Source organism: Podarcis gaigeae (assembly GCF_964106915.1).
Source record: "Podarcis gaigeae genome assembly, chromosome: 9".
NCBI classification, from domain to species: Eukaryota; Metazoa; Chordata; class Lepidosauria; order Squamata; family Lacertidae; genus Podarcis; species Podarcis gaigeae.
Window position 1 is genome coordinate 23100802 of NC_139685.1, and position 15883 is coordinate 23116684.

The 15883-nt window shown below is 41.9% G+C and overlaps 1 protein-coding gene across 19 annotated transcripts in view; it reads left to right on the forward strand.

The window, feature by feature from the left end:
* Positions 1 to 15883, forward strand: part of APBB2 (amyloid beta precursor protein binding family B member 2) — a 162038-nt gene that overhangs the window by 19829 nt on the left and 126326 nt on the right. The window contains exon 1 of one of the 19 annotated variants that reach the window (XM_083754917.1): positions 7906 to 8076. The exons of the other annotated variants lie outside the window; for them this stretch is intronic. The gene's annotated coding sequence lies outside the window, so the exon portion shown is untranslated. Of the gene's footprint in view, positions 1 to 7905; positions 8077 to 15883 lie in introns of those variants that run through there. 19 annotated transcript variants of the gene reach the window in all.

Genomic DNA, 15883 nt, shown 5'->3' on the forward strand with positions numbered 1-15883 from the left:
GTGTCAGGGGTATTAATGTTTTAAAGAAAACATTTTAACTTCATTGTCTGTCCACTGCCCCCACCTCTGCCATTTTCAAGGGCAAACACTGTGGTAATTTGTAAACACATTTCCTATTTTTTCAAAAAAAAATTTATAAACATCACATTTTATTCTCTCTATACTTTCCTTCTCCCCTACCCCCAGCTGGAAAAAAAAAAACACCACAGGGTGCAATGCAGAAACAATGAAATACAACCACATATAAATTTATACGAGCTTGGAATAATCATGGCATCCTCATCATTTTGGAAACGAAGTGGTTGGTATTTGTATGTACTTGCAGAGCGCTGGCGTATTTGGAATCCAGTTCTGCGTGGATTCAACCATGAAAAACTGCTTTATTATGCTTTCCATTAAGCACCTTGCTTCCTCAGGTTCATGTTTCAGAAAACGCAATATTTTTATATCATTTTGGCCCTCAGGCGCCCTTGAAGTACAAAAGCCAAGAATGTTTGGTTTGCAAAGGATGACTAAGGGCAAACCAAATCCAGGGAGAGATTTGGGCATGCCCCTTTGGCACGTGGAGTGATTTTCAAAGGGCTTTTTTCTTTAACAGTCATTTTCTGTTTCCTAGAAATATTGGTTTCTGCCTTTATTTCACAATACAAAGCCTTAAGTACCCAGCTAGACATTCCCTTGTTTGGCTTCCATTGGCACATAAGCATGAACCCTCCTCACAGCACTGTGAAAGAAGGAACAGCTTAGTTTCTGTGATGGGATAATGAGCTGCTTGTGCGTAAAAGCTGAATCCCTCAGAGCTTTGCATAGGTCTCAAAGTTCTGCCTTTACGGGAGCCCTCAAAGCATGACTCCCTCAATCGCTGGCAGAATCCGTCAGTGGACGCTTCTGGAATTTACGCCAACATAAGAGTTCCTTAACGGAAACTCTACGTCTGGATTCTCTGCGTGACAGTTTCCTGCGCGGAGTGGGCGTCCCCAGCGGAGGTCCTGAGCCCTCCCCGCTGTTCTCACTGGAAGCATCTTGGAGCCATCCCTCCGCCTGAGTTTCTGCAGGAACTCTCCCTCTCCCCCTGCTGGTTCCTTCCTCAGCATCTGAGGTTCTCTTAGCCTCCTTGAGCCCTTCCACCACCTGACTCTCCGATGGCAGTTCCCTGACAGTTTCCTTACTGAAAACGCAGCACAGCTGTAACAGGGAGATGTGATTCATTTTTAAAGCTAATTATTAGTTCACTGGTGCAAACCACCATAAACACCACCTGAAAGTCACTGAACTCAGAAGCTAATGGGTATTCACAAATGCCGTACCATTACATTACAACTTCAGCCCAGGGAGAACTGTGGAATAGTCCTCGAACATAAAGCGTGCGTCTTGCTTCAGCTAAATAACTTTTATGTGTGTCAATTAATTCAGAGCTGAAAGAAAGGAAAATGCTCTTTTGAGAAGGGAGTGGAATCACAGGGGTGGAACACTTTGAGATTTTGCACATGGTTAAGCACGGATAGAAGCAAAGGTCCTGTGCCATAGAATAGAGAGGCCATAAAAGAGACATCTGTTATTTGGCCTTTTTCAGGTTTTTGTGGCATACTGGAATTTAAACAAAAGCTATCCTTTTTTTAAAAAAAATTGTTCATTATTTGTTTTTGTTTAATTTGACCATATATTATTACCTTTTCTTATAAAATAAAAGACACCCCTCCCATTAGGGTTTTTTAATATTAAAAAAATCACAAGCATCAGAACCATAGTAGATGAAGTGCATTTTTTTTATGTTTCTACACAGAATTGCTCCTTTTTTGTTGTTCGCAGAGCTTATCTTTGTTGAGCAAGAAGCTGTTGAAGCGGATCAGGACCAAACATGGATAGGATTGACAGCTGACTTGGGGAGTTGCAGGCGCAGTTTGCTGGCAGGTTAAAGCATCACACATATTTGAAAGAAGCAAAAATTAATTCCCATGGGGAATATCCTTCTAGATTTTAAACAGGGAGAGAAAGACCAGAGACTAAATTTCCTGTCAGTCAGATATTTCTTCCAAATTAAAGATTTTCAAACACATATTAAGCCAGCTGGTCTTGGCATTACACTGGCAAGTTTCCAGTAGGTGCTGCTTTTATTCTTAATTAGGGAATGCATATGAGTTGTTAGAAAATAAATTATCTTCTTGGAAGCCTTTAATTAAAGCCTCCTGTCTGTGCTTTGTTTTTGTTTTTAAAGCCAAAAAAACAGTAATACCTAAGGATTATTTGGAAATGGACTGACACAAGGAGGGAGGTATTGCAGCATGAGTCTGAAGTAGTTGCCTAATGCCAAATCTGGTTTTGTTATTCATCCAGAAGCAGCTGAAATGTAGGCTGTGGTGATCTGATGACTGATACACAGTGGTACCTTGGTTTGCAACCTTAATCCATTCCGGAGGTCCGTTTGGAAACCAAAACAGGTTGTAACCCTGCTTTCGCAAATGGGGCCTCCAAAAAAAAATTGTAATCCAGAAAAAATGGGTTGTAATCCAAAAGAAGGTTGCAAACTGGGACACACACTTCCAGGTTTGACGTGTTTGTAATCCAAAATGTATGCAAACCAGGGTACCACTGTATGTGGTTATTATTCCAATCAAATATTAGAATACCCTATGCAGGGCATTTCGATGTTCAAATACTCTGTTTTTTATAATGATGTTCCAACATCTATGGCAATATAATGAGACTTAATTCCAGTGATTTCACACAGTTCCAAGCTCTGTAACAGACAATAGGATTGTCTCACTTGCAGATAAAAATCTAAAAACATGGTCCAAGTTTATATTGTGAAGTGTCAAGTACAAGTAAGAAGGTTACCAGGGGATGATATATCCAGATGGAATTTAGACAAGCAACTTTAGGGTAGATTCTCACATAGCTGTTTTTCACTTTCGATGCTACTGTGTGCATGTGAGGATGAGACAAGCTGTCACAAATGGAACTTGTATACAATTGTAGACAGTACTGCTTTGAGTCACATGTTCAGCATCAAGAATGAAATGTCAAAAAAATGAAATAATGTGCAAGCATGTGTGAATTGGCACTTCGCTTTGCACAGGGCTCTGTGTCTACTTAAAACGGAGTTAAACAGAGTGTGATGTTACATGGAAGTTGCCAGCTTGAATGAAACCTCTCCACTGCTGCCTGTTCCAAATTTAATTTAGTAATAAATAGAAAATAAGAAGCACCACTTAGCGTTTATAGATCATTCTTCAAAGGATGCATATGCACACATTATTTATTTACTGCCTTTTAATATTGTCCTTTCTCTAAGGAGTTTAGGACTGCATAAATGGGCTTCCCCTTTGTCTTCACAACAAAGGCCCAATGGATCCTTGGGCAGGGAGGCAGGAGCTTTTACTTGATGGACAAACCCTTTTTGTATAAGGGCTCCCCCCCCCCCCCCCGCCTAAAAAATAAGGATTGCGATAGGCTGCCACCACACAGGATGACCCTTCTGTCAGTCTGTCTGGTTTCTTGGGAAGTTTCAGAGCGCACCAGCCCAACTTCAAAGAATAAACTTTATAATTTACTTTCCCAAAGCTCAGAGGACACAGAAGTGAACAAAACAATGTAAAATATTCACAGGGCATAAGGGTGCCTTTGACAACTCTGCAGTCTTACACATGGGTAAAGTTCTGGTGACAAATTCCAGAGATGTGCCTATTTATTGATGTAACTTGTTTTTATTCTACAGATCATAAATAATATCTGTGATACACAGAGGAACAATAAAATCAGAACAAACAGTATTAAAATGTGTACAGGACATTAAATTGCAAGGTATTGCCTCATGGGAGAGCTTTCTGAAATAGCAAAGTTTTCAGCTGGTTCCTCAAATACATCACTAATGATAACATTTTAAATGTATTTTTTACTCATTTTCAGTATGGACATAAATACCCATATATTGCCAAAGAAGGGAGGAGAAGAGAAAGCACAACAATTATCTACATTTACACCAACGTTTATTTAATAAACCAGGTTGAGCAAAGCATTATTGCCATCAACCAATAAATATTTATAATAGTGTGTTTTGATATGTCTTTTAGTGAGGGTGTGGTCTTTTCTGGTTTATTTTAAATGTATTATAGTATCTTAACAACTTTCTTTGTATAATTTTGGAGTAAATTGCATGTACAGTGGTACCTCGGGTTACATACGCTTCAGGTTACACACTCCGCTAACCCAGGAATAGTGCTTCAGGTTAAGAAGTTTGCTTCAGGATAAGAACATAAATCATGCTCCTGCAGCGCGGCAGCAGCAGGAGGCCCCATTAGCTAAAGTGGTGCTTCAGGTTAAGATCAGTTTCAGGTTAAGAACGGACCTCTGGAACGAATTAAGTACGTAACCTGAGGTACCACTGTATTCAAAACGAGAGTACTAAGAAAGGCATCAAGTGAATCCTGCTTTCTGCTCCAGCTGTAATCCTTGAACGTGTATGTTGATTATTTGTCAACAGGTCACTTTATGAACGTATGTTTTTGGTTTGTCATGGGAAAGTATTATACACCAATCCAAATGCATTAACTTGGAAGTTAGTTCTGTTGATTTTAGGGAGAACGCTCAAGCAGAGATGTCTCCATGTCATAAAATTAGGATCAAGTTCTCTTGAATGGTTCCTACCATTAGTTTGCTTCCCTTGAAAGCAAGCAGAATAGGTGGCAGGAATGTTTTCACAGAAGGTAGAATGAAGAGTGATTTAGCTGAGTGACAGATATAACCTTGTGAGTGACATTGTATTGCTCCAGCAGTTGCAGAGTGGCGAGCATGTCAAAGGTGATAAAAAATTCATCTTGTAGACTTCCAGCGTTCAGCCCAGACACAGCAGTCAACTGGAGGGACTGTAATAGCCAGCGATTTGGTACAAAACAATGCACCTTGTGATATATAATGTAATGTACTTAGTGGATTCCATGAAATATGATGCGAGACAGTTAGGCGAGCAGCTGGCAGAGAAGCAGTATATGGTGAGTTAGGAGGTAAAATATATAAAAAAGGATGTATTCTGCTGACTTGTAGGCGCTTCAAATGACCTGGTTGGCCAACCTATAGAGTGTGCGAGTGGGTGGGCTTTGTATGTGGTCAGTGGGCTGCGCACTCCTGCGGAAAGGATAGAAAAAGGAGAATTCCTATCCAAAGAGCATTTTGGGCCACAATGCCTCATGGCAGGCTAGTGGGCTGGGAAGGACTCCTCTCTAGAAACCTTGGGGAGCCTCTGCCAATCAGTGCAGATAATACTGAATTAGATGGATCAAAGCTCTAACATGGTATAAGTCAGCCTCTCCCATTCCTATTATTTTCTTCCTCTTCTTCTGCTTATTCTAGGTTTTGCACTGTAAAGCTAGGAGCCCTTGTGTCCTTTTTGTTGGACTTGGGAGACCTGCTGTGTAATGGACCTTGTGGCGTTTGCCCTCCTAGGTGTGTGACATCATACTAGGTTCATAAGGAAAGGGTTAACTCATTGTAAAATGACTAACCAATAGGAACCCAAGGCCAGGAGTTAGAGTTGTTAAGAAGTCAGTCTGGAGTTAGAGAAGGGACAGAGAGGATAAGTCTGTGGGTTGGGCTAGTTTGATGTGGGAGAGCAAGAGAATCTGTTAAGAGGAGTCAGTCAAACAGTTGATATAATCAGTCAGAAGGTATTAGGAAGGTATAGGCCGGTAAAGAAACTAAAGTTAAGAAACTGACAGGAAATTTTATCTGAGAAACCATAAACTTGTTAATGCTTATAAAGCAAACTTGTTTATTTCGTTCAATTTAAACAACTGTCTGGACTCAGTGTGTACCCGAGAGTAACGGGTTGGTGGCAGCAGGGAAGCGGGCACAGTGGTGGCACAGGGATCAATAGACCGTTAAACATCCGGGGACCCTGTGTGATCACCACAGACCTCTTGCACAGGTCCACACAGGAAAACCTTTTGCTTTCAGGTTTTCTGTGGCTGCTGGCTGTTGTCTCTAATATGTCTTGTCTAATACGTCCTCCATCCCCAACCAGCCCCCAAATCAATGAGCATTTCCTTGCTTTGGAAGGTTTTCCAGGGCAACTTCCAACAAATTTAAACACCAAGCACAGTAAAACACCAAACATTTAAAATTTCCCCATATGGAGTTGCCTTCAGAAGTCTTCTAAAAGTCAGATAGTTGTTTATCTCCTTGACATTTGATGGGAGGGCATTCCACAGGGCGGGTGCGACTACCAAGAAGGCCCTCTGCCTGGTTCCTGTAACCTCACTTTTTGCAATGAAGGAACCACTAGAAGGCCCATGGAGCCGGACCTCAGGGTCCGGGCTGAACGATGGGGGTGGAGATAGGTATACAGAGCTGAGGGTGTTTAGGACAGGGGTCAGCAACCTTTTTCAGCCGTGGGCCGGTCCATCGTCCCTCAGACCATGTGGTGGGCAGGACTATATTTTGAATTATTTTTTTTAATGAACGAATTCCTATGCCCCACAAATAACCCAGAGATGCATTTTAAATAAAAGGACACATTCTATTCATGTAAAAACATGCTGACACCGTCCGTGGGCCGGATTGAGAAGGCGATTGGGCCGCATCCGGCCCCCGGGTCTTAGGTTGCCTACCCCTGGTTTAGGGCTTTAAAGGTCAGCACCAACACTTTGAACTGTGCTTGGAAATGTACTATTAATACAGAGTTATGAAGAGTGAAATAAATTAGTCTTTATTTCTTTGTCTTATTTACTTTTTAAGTAAGTACCTAGCTCCTTATTAAACTATATGATAATCTCTACAAATTCTCCTTCCCCATCCTACTGCACAGTATGTGTCTCCTGCACATAAGCCATGCCTTGTAAACTACTTTGGATTATGGGTGCTCAAGCCCCAGAGCAGATATAGAAGGGCTATGCAGCAATGACCTCTCTGATTGTTGCATCATGTCAATCCTTTGGGTGGGCAAGGTATAAAGTACAAGGAACCTGATCTTCTGCTCTGGCCTTATTACAGGCCCTGGCTGATTTCCCCTCAAATTCATCTTCCAGCTTAAGCTCATCTCCAACTGCAACTCACGCCCCATATTTCAGCAACTGTGCACACACAGGTAACGTTGAGTTAAAAAACCTCCATGCAAAGCCTGGGCACATTCTCCTGTATATTGGGTCCTGACAATATTGCTAGCAATTCTTTGGGAGTAATAATAATTCTTTTATGCTTTGCTGTAACCTAAAGGAACATTCTGCAGCTGATATAATTCCAAGGGTGGCAGAATATGCAGTTCAGTAGGCGCAAGAGGGAAATAAAAAAGTGTAGGGTGGGAATTAATTATATGATGTGGAAAAGTCAGGGATTAGCAAGACTTTTAAATCTTAAATCTGTGGCTCACTTGCATTTTCTCAAAGCTTTCATTTCTTTGTGATATCTGAGAATTCCACAGTATGAGTTAATACTGTGAACCTTTTCTCTGTTCTCCTTATAATATGTAATGTGTTCTTAGTACCCAAATCGCTGCTATACCTCCATTTAGAGAGGTGTTGAAGCAAACTTTTTGGCTTCTGATTAACATATTGCTTTTTGTTCTGCTCCGAGGTTGCATATCAGCTTTTCATCAGTTCTTCATACAGTTTTATTCTTTGTTGAATAGGGTTATAAAAATGCTTTTTCTGAAACATACTGTCTTCTAAACTCGTTGGGAAGGGCTAGATTAACATGAAAATAAATATTGTAGTTACTTATGCCTTGTATGTTGTTACTCACATACTTCTTCCAAAACTGAATTAGAGGAGGCAATGATGCAAACATGCATAAATTGACTTAATTAGTTTTTATCTTCTATATTTAGCATTAATGTTCATACTTTATTTTCCCCTGCCTCTGCATGCTGTCATTTCTTTATTCCCTTGTTTTGCACTGTCAAAAAAACAGCTTCAGCTTAATAGCTTTCTGAGCTGCTAAAACTACCCACCCATGGGTGAAGCTGCTAGAGTTACAAGATAAATTGAAAGGAAATCAAAATTCCCAGAGTCCTGCACTAACTGGGGAAAATCAATACATGAAGCTTAGGAGGAGATGGTGAAAACAAAGAGTAGTTTTGCAAAATGGGTATGTGTACCTTACTTCTTACAGTTGCAGCCATAGCCTTCTGCAAATCTCTTTTCAGTTCTGTGTCAGCTACAGTTAGAAGTATATAGTTATTTGGTTGTAGAAATATTGGTGTTAATTTTCAGTAGTTTGTAAGGAGTTAAAGGAGGGTTATATTCAATGGTATCATTCAATTGATGAAAAGGCTTCCTTCCATTAGCATAATAATAAAAATATTTTGTACCCCGCCCATCTGGCTGGGTTTCCCCAGCCAATCTGGGCGGCTTCCAAAAAAGATGAAAAATACACTAAAAATGGGGGAGGAAGTCGTTTTCAGCTCTTCCCCCTCCCCCTGCAGCCCCTCCACCCTGCAAAGTTCCACAACTCTCTGGGGTGAATTTAGAGATTTAAATTTAGATTTAAATTTGCTCCAAAGAGTTGTGGGATTCTCCAGAACAGATTTAGCAGGTTGGGCGGGCTGCAGGGAAAGGAGAAATTGTTGAAAACTTCTTCCACATTCTGCTAATGGAAGCCTTTCCATTACTTGGGTGATACCATTGAATGCAATCTTTTCTTTCCCCTCTTATGTTTATGCATCTTAGGGGTCAAAATCTGGAGATCAAATGTGCCTTTCTGCACCCATCACCTAGTGCCCAGCTGTGGTGTGGAAAAGAGCTACTTCTTGGCAGGGCTTTTAAGAGCCAAAAGTTGCTTGCCAAAGTGGTCCTCCAGGAAAATAAGTTGCCTCTTCCACATGGACAAAGCCTCTAATAGTATGAAATAGCACTGCAAATATTCCAACCTGCCTCTTTCATGGAAGCTATTATTCAAGTAGGCAGAAAATGTTTAATAGCCTCCTTGTTTAATATCCTAACCTCATGTTATAACAGGGTGTCTAGATTAGAACATCTCCTATACATTAGACAATAAAATGAATTTGGAAACTTCAGCTCAAATCCTTATACAGCTATGAAGCAGAGGCCATCTTCGATCCAAGGGCATTTCAGAGAAGCAACAAGAGGGGAAGGGAAAGGGACTTGCCCTTCTCCTGCCACAATTTAGAGTTGTGCTCAGAGGTGGAAGATGCATGTTCTGTCCTTGCATGTGGGAAGGGTTCTGTATTACCTAGTTTCTGCAGAATAATAAAGCACCCAGACTGGTGTGTAGTTGTTGGGATGTTGTATTACACTGAATAGACAAGGTTCAAAGTCCCACTCAGGGGTGGCTGCAGGTTTGTACGGGCGTCCTAGCCACATAATGGGTGACCCTTGCTCCTCTCTCTCTCTCTCTCTCTCTCTCTCTCTCTCTCTCTCTCTCATCCTTCCTCCCCTCTGCCCTGTAGAAGTCTGCTATTGGTGAATGAGCAGCTAAAGTCTCTGCAAACAGCATGGTAAGAACTGGAGGTGGCAGAAGAGCAGTTGAAAGAGCAGTTGCCCAGCTGTGCCCCCCTGGTGCCACTAGGTCTGTCCTCGCTTGGCCATGAAGTTCCCTTGATGGACCTTGAGTCAGTAACTGTCCCTTTGGACCTAACCCTAGCTCATAGAATAGATGGAGAATAAAATGGGGCAGAAGACAATGTATGCCACTTTGAGGGAAGGATGAATATAAGTGCAGGTAGATCTCATCATGCAGGTGGCGCTGTGGGTTAAAGCCTCAGCGCCTAGGACTTGCCGATCGAAAGGTCGGCGGTTCGAATCCCTGCGGCGGGGTGCGCTCCCGCTGCTCGGTCCCAGCGCATGCCAACCTAGCAGTTCGAAAGCACCTCCGGGTGCAAGTAGATAAATAGGGACCGCTTACCAGCGGGAAGGTAAACGGCGTTTCCGTGTGCGGCTCTGGCTCGCCAGAGCAGCGATGTCACGCTGGCCACGTGACCCGGAAGTGTCTCCGGACAGCGCTGGCCCCTGGCCTCTTAAGTGAGATGGGCGCACAACCCCAGAGTCTGTCAAGACTGGCCCGTACGGGCAGGGGTACCTTTACCTTTACCTTAGATCTCATCTTACCTTACATGGGGGTTACGTTCCTGACTACTGCGCATATAAGCAAAATCATGTCAAGTCAGAATGACCCACATGACTATCCCTATCTGTCCAAAGCTGGCGCTGAATGGGCCTTGTCTCTTTCCTGCCCATTGCAAGGATGAGAGTTTTTTTAAAAGCCTCCTGCCTTGCTTACCACGCTCTCCAAAGGATTTATTTCCTGTTCTTGCACCCCTTTTTATTCATTTAATTTTTTGGCATCTGGGGTAAAATGTGATGTACCTGTACTATAAATACTACAGAGGCTCATTTGGAGCTATTTCTGGCAACATGATTGGAGTCACTGTGATCATAATACAGGTGCTTATTGGGTATTGAAGTCACTACGTTATGGTAAGTGATGGCATCTTGTATACAACAAGGTATGACCAACTTTCTTTACAGTTGTGTACAGTCACATTAGGAGAATATGTCCATAGCCAGCACCTTAGTTGCAAACTTACAATTCTTCATGCAGTTCCAGGTAGAAACCTGTTAGTTAAGTATATGGGGCCGGAATCATTATTAGCCAAATCATCTTAGCTGCTGCAGACTCTCTGCTGCCTTGTTTGGGTGGGGGCAACCATATAGATCCTCTCTGGCTGCTAACTTTGTTTATGTATGTATTTGGTTGCTTTAACGGGCTTCCTTCAGCTTTGAGATGAGCTTACCATGAGCCTGCTGCGTGTTTGATCTTTGCAATGGAGAAACAAATAGATGGAGGATCCAACATGCAGCTTTTAAAAAAGAAAATGAAAATAAAAATAAAGGACAGAGGAATCTGCTTCAGTTGGCCAAGAATGTGCTGTGTTTTCACAGCCAGAAAGATGTCTTAGAGAGGCTTTCCCCTGGCTTTCCCTTCTACATAACATTGTTGTGCTGCTTCCAAACTGGCAGATTCATTAAACTTTGGCACTTCTATAAACCTCATTTGCTCTGTCTGCGTTTCTGCCTTCAGGCAACCTATTCCTTCCGTTTGTGGCGGGGGGGGGGGGATTGATGATGGGGAAGGAAAACAAGAAAAGAATGCAGATTGGTTGTGCACTGTACTTTGACTTGGTCAGTGGCGCTACTGTTCTTTCCTGCTTGCAGCGTGGAGGATAGACTGCAGTTGCCACTTTCATGGATTTCATGGACTTGACTCTGGCTTGGGTTGACCATGTGGGTGGATGGCTTCTGCCTGCAGACGATGCTGTTCATCTTTCTGTTTGGAATCTGATTACTTTGCTTAGGCAAGAAGCCAATCCTCCAATCAATCATGTGTATGTATTATAAGCTCATATAGGGTAGGTGCTCCTCTTGCAGGGCAGGTAACAGCAATTTCTCATAAGTGGGAATATACAAGAATGTTTCTAAATGTCAAAGAAATAAAAGCCACTGGTGTCACAAGCAATTGGAAGTCAGCCTCTGTGAATAAGTAGGCTCTTTCCAATCACATCAGTCAGATGGTTGAGGTATTGGAATATTTCCAGTTTGCAAGGTAATGTTAATCTTCTGTCTCTGTGGAATTAGTGAAAAGAACTCCTGATCCCTTCTAAAACTGGGACACCCAGGCCTTGATCAGGTACTTCCTATGGAGGATGACTATCATCAGGGATGGAGGAATCAAGGAATGCCCTCCAGGTGTGTTGGTCTCCAACTCCAGTCAACTTCAGTCAGCATGGTCAACAGTCAGGGATTATTGGAGTTGCAGCCCAGCAAGTTGTGGAAGAACAACTTCTGGTCTAGACCGATTCATGTTGAAATTCACTGAGGTTGGAGTGCATGCATTGAGTGCCCTGTTCACCTTATTGGACTCAAGCTGATGCAGATGTTTTTCAGATCAGGTGAAGTGCAGACAAAACCATGCTGCAGATGTTGAATGGCTGAAAATAGTGGAACTCGGGATTTTTCTCATCATCCGTTTCAAGGTGAAGTTGAGCCTTCAGTGGGCCAGAAGTGGTCCTTTCTTGAGTTGATTGAGCTTCTTGTATGCCATTCCTTCCTGTAAATAGATAAGATAAAATTAAGATAAGGGATCATTATCCCAGATGAAAAAAGCCACCCCATCACAGCAAAACTAATCTTTCTGGGGCTTCTGTTATTGCTGGTTCACTTTACTTGTCCTGTGCAGAAGCAGTTTGGCTGCCCAGTATCCTGGCCATTCATCCTTATTTGTCTTTGTTTCTTGGCTTCCAGAGATGTCAATCTGTTCCTCTCTGGCTCTGTGAGGCATGATTCTTTCCATCCGCCGTTACTGGAACAATATAGCACTGCCTTCTACAGAGGGCATATTGTTGAATCAACAATGTAGCCCATTGATTTTACTAAGTGTTCAAAGAGTAAGGTCTTGCTCAGCATTAGAAGGCATAGAATTTGACTTTCCATGAGCTTCCTCTCCCTAGAAACTTGAGGTGTGGTTAGACAAGTTTTTGTTGTTGTTAGTCAAGGTATTTGGGCTTGTTCTGTTTCCAAGACTGGAGGCTGAAGGTGTATTTTGGTGCTACCGTCCAGGCAAGCCAAAAATGTAAACTCTCCATGTAGCTATTGGCTAGACCAGTTACAGGCCAAAGAGATGGGAGTATCTCATTCTTATAAGTTTTTGCTTTTTGATTTATTTAATCAATGAAACAAGGCAAAAAAATTACCATACTAAGATTAAAATACAGTATGGTAGATCTCTTGGCATAGAAGTCAGACCTGGCCCGTGGAGTGATTATTGACCAGCCCTTGTCCTAAAGAGGGATCAGGTTTCATCTCCTCTATAGTCAGCATAGAAAACAAACAACTAGCCGTTTTTTGGTGTGGTATGGCGGGCAGGCTAGTAACTTTTGTGGGCTTATTTACAAGGTTGGCATATATAATTACAGTGGTACCTCGGGTTAAGTACTTAATTCGTTCTAGAGGTCCGTTCTTAACCTGAAACTGTTCTTAACCTGAAGCACCACTTTAGCTAATGGGGCCTTCTGCTGCTGCCTCGCCGCCGGAGCCCAATTTCTTATCCTGAAGCCAAGTTCTTAACTTGAAGCACTGTTTTTGGGTTAGCGGAGTGTGTAACCTGAAGCATATGTAACCCGAGGTACCACTGTAAATCTTTTGCTTTCCTGAGTTCTAAATCCCAGCAGCCTTAAAGATGAATAAATCTGATGCTCTATCAGACTCTTAACCTGACAGGTGTCCTGATAAAAAGAACTTTCCATTATTGTTTCTGGAAATGGCTTACAGCAGCCTCATAAGCAACTGGTCATGGGGGTGACCACCTACACAACCTGCTCCACTTTCCAGCTCTTTCTTCTTTATGAACAAGAGGATAGACTTTGGTCTTGTGCTTGAGAGACGGTGGCCTAGTTCTTACAAACAGCAGGCGGAGCTGCACTAGTTGCTAACATCTGCAGTCTCATCAGGGCTGGAGAGTAATGAGCTTGTAATACAGTTTCATTTCAATAAGATTGACCCCACGATGATTGCATTTTCTCATTAACTGCACACAGGAAATGTGTCTACTAGAAGCAATTGATCTTTCATTTCCTAAGGTGAAATTTTCTTGGGCATGTTACAATAATATTCCATTCCACACTTGGGTTGTGTTTCTCTCCTGGTCCCTGTTTTTCAAAGTGTTAGGCACAAAACCACTCCTTAGAAGCTCACTGTAAATTTATGTGAAATAAAAGTGACAGAACTGAAAGTAAAAAATAAATAAATACCAGAATACAGTGGCACCTCGAGTAAAGAACTTAATTAGTTCTGGAGGTCCATTCTTAACCTGAAACTGTTCTTAACCTGAGGTACCATTTTAGCTAATGGGGCCTCCTGCGCCTGCCACACGATTTCTGTTCTCATCCTGAAGCAAAGTTCTTAACCCGAGGTAATATTTCTGGGTTAGCGGAGTCTGTAACCTGAAGCGTCTGTAACCCGAGGTACCGCTGTATACTAAAAGGGAAATTTTGTAAAGTTTAGACCATCAAAGGAAAATGATGGGCAATAACCAGTGTTAGTCAAACTAAGAATCCTTAAGTCCATTTATTTCAATGGGTCTACTTTGAGTATGTTGGGGATTACCCGATGTTTCAGGTTTGAATTCTTATTTCTGGCTGAGTGTGTCCATATAACTCAGTGGATAGTAGATATTGAAAACTACCTGGCGTTTAATTTGTTAATCTTTATAAGTTGATGAGAAGGTAAATTGCTGTCCATTAAGCTATTTGGAAATAATACCTTTTGTTTTGAGTCATCAAGGCAAATATAAGTAAATGCAAATTAAATATTGAAGATATCAGTGTCCATCTGTGTAGATGCTGAAACCATCAAACAGGGAATTCTGCAGAGGACCCACAGTTCTGACTTTCTCTTTTTTCTGACCTTCACCAATTTTCTTACAACCACTTGCCTGTTCCCCACACTAACACATTTTCCACTCCTGCCACTAGGAAATACCCCCAGCAGAAGACAGTGTTCAGACTCTAGGCTTCAGCCTGCTACTGCAGGGATTTGAGATTTGGCTAAGAGCACTTTAAGAGAGTCGTTGTTTTGGGGTGGGATTCAATCACATACCGGTATGCTTATAGTTGATTAGATCTCTTGCAGAACAAAGCTATTTCTCCAAAACGCCAGGCTTTTTGCAACAAGGAAAGTGACAGGAAAATGCTTTGGAAAGTGTAGGATAACACTTGCATTGACGCAGCAGCATCTAACCTCCCCACAAACAAATCAGAATGAATGCTCATTAAATATCCAACTAAATCTGATCTCCTGCAAACGAAACAGGATGAATGCTCCATAAACAGCTCATCTCTAAATGCCCAAAGAACCCATTGAGAAGGCTGGTCTGAGCTAAATTTTCTCAGTTTTGCTTCAGTTGCCTGGAAGACCAAGGGAGTCAGAGCAAGAATAAATTCGGTTGCTGAAGCAGTCCTTTTGGAATGCTTTGTTCATGTCGAAGCACTACTGTACCCACTTACAAGTCACCAAAAAAATGAGATAATGCATCTTAAAAAAAAAAAAGAGGATCAAGTTTTGGATATGCTTTGTATGTGTCCATTCATTTGCGTAAATACAAATTTGCAGATACGTGTGATGCATTAAATAAAAATACAGTACAGCACACCGTAATGGGACCTGCCCAGGTGGTAGCTGTTGATAGGTAACATCAAGGCCTTTGATCGCCCTTTATATGGTTCTTAAACTTTAAACCAGACTTGGGCCAAGTCAAGCAGAAGACTGTAAAGTCAGACACATGGCCATCCTACTATGCGTTTCAGAGACATCATGAATGGGATCATCTTTCTTCTACTGTTGAGGAAATCCTTCCTCCTCTCATATTTTGTCGATTTCTACTTGTGGTATAAACCTCTCAAGAAACTGTGGAAACTGCTGAGTATATGGAAACTCTCTCTCGCAAGTCTCGTATATTGTAATGGATCTTGTTTAGAAGAAGTATTTAATGGATTGTACTATTATTTCCTTATAAGGAGCTGTTTTTATGATACCCCATTCGCTCTCTACTTTCTAAATTTGGGTGCAGGAAGTTTCTGCTGCTAGAACTTCACATGCATCCACAAATAGAGGAGATTCTTAACCCATTGTTTGGAGCCAGTATGCAAAAGAGCTGTGCAGAAGGATGTTTGCCAGGAAGAAGGAATAAGCAGGCTAAGAGGTGCTCAATCCTTTTCCTGCTTGCTTGCTGTCTTTTCTTTGCAACATTATTCCAGCATTTGATTGAAAAATGTATTGGTGCGTTGGCTGGGCTCATAATGTTGAGGAAAAAGTAGGGGTGGGGAAAGGTTTAAGCACTTCCTTCCAAGTTAAATGGACGCGGGTGGCGCTGTGGGTTAAAC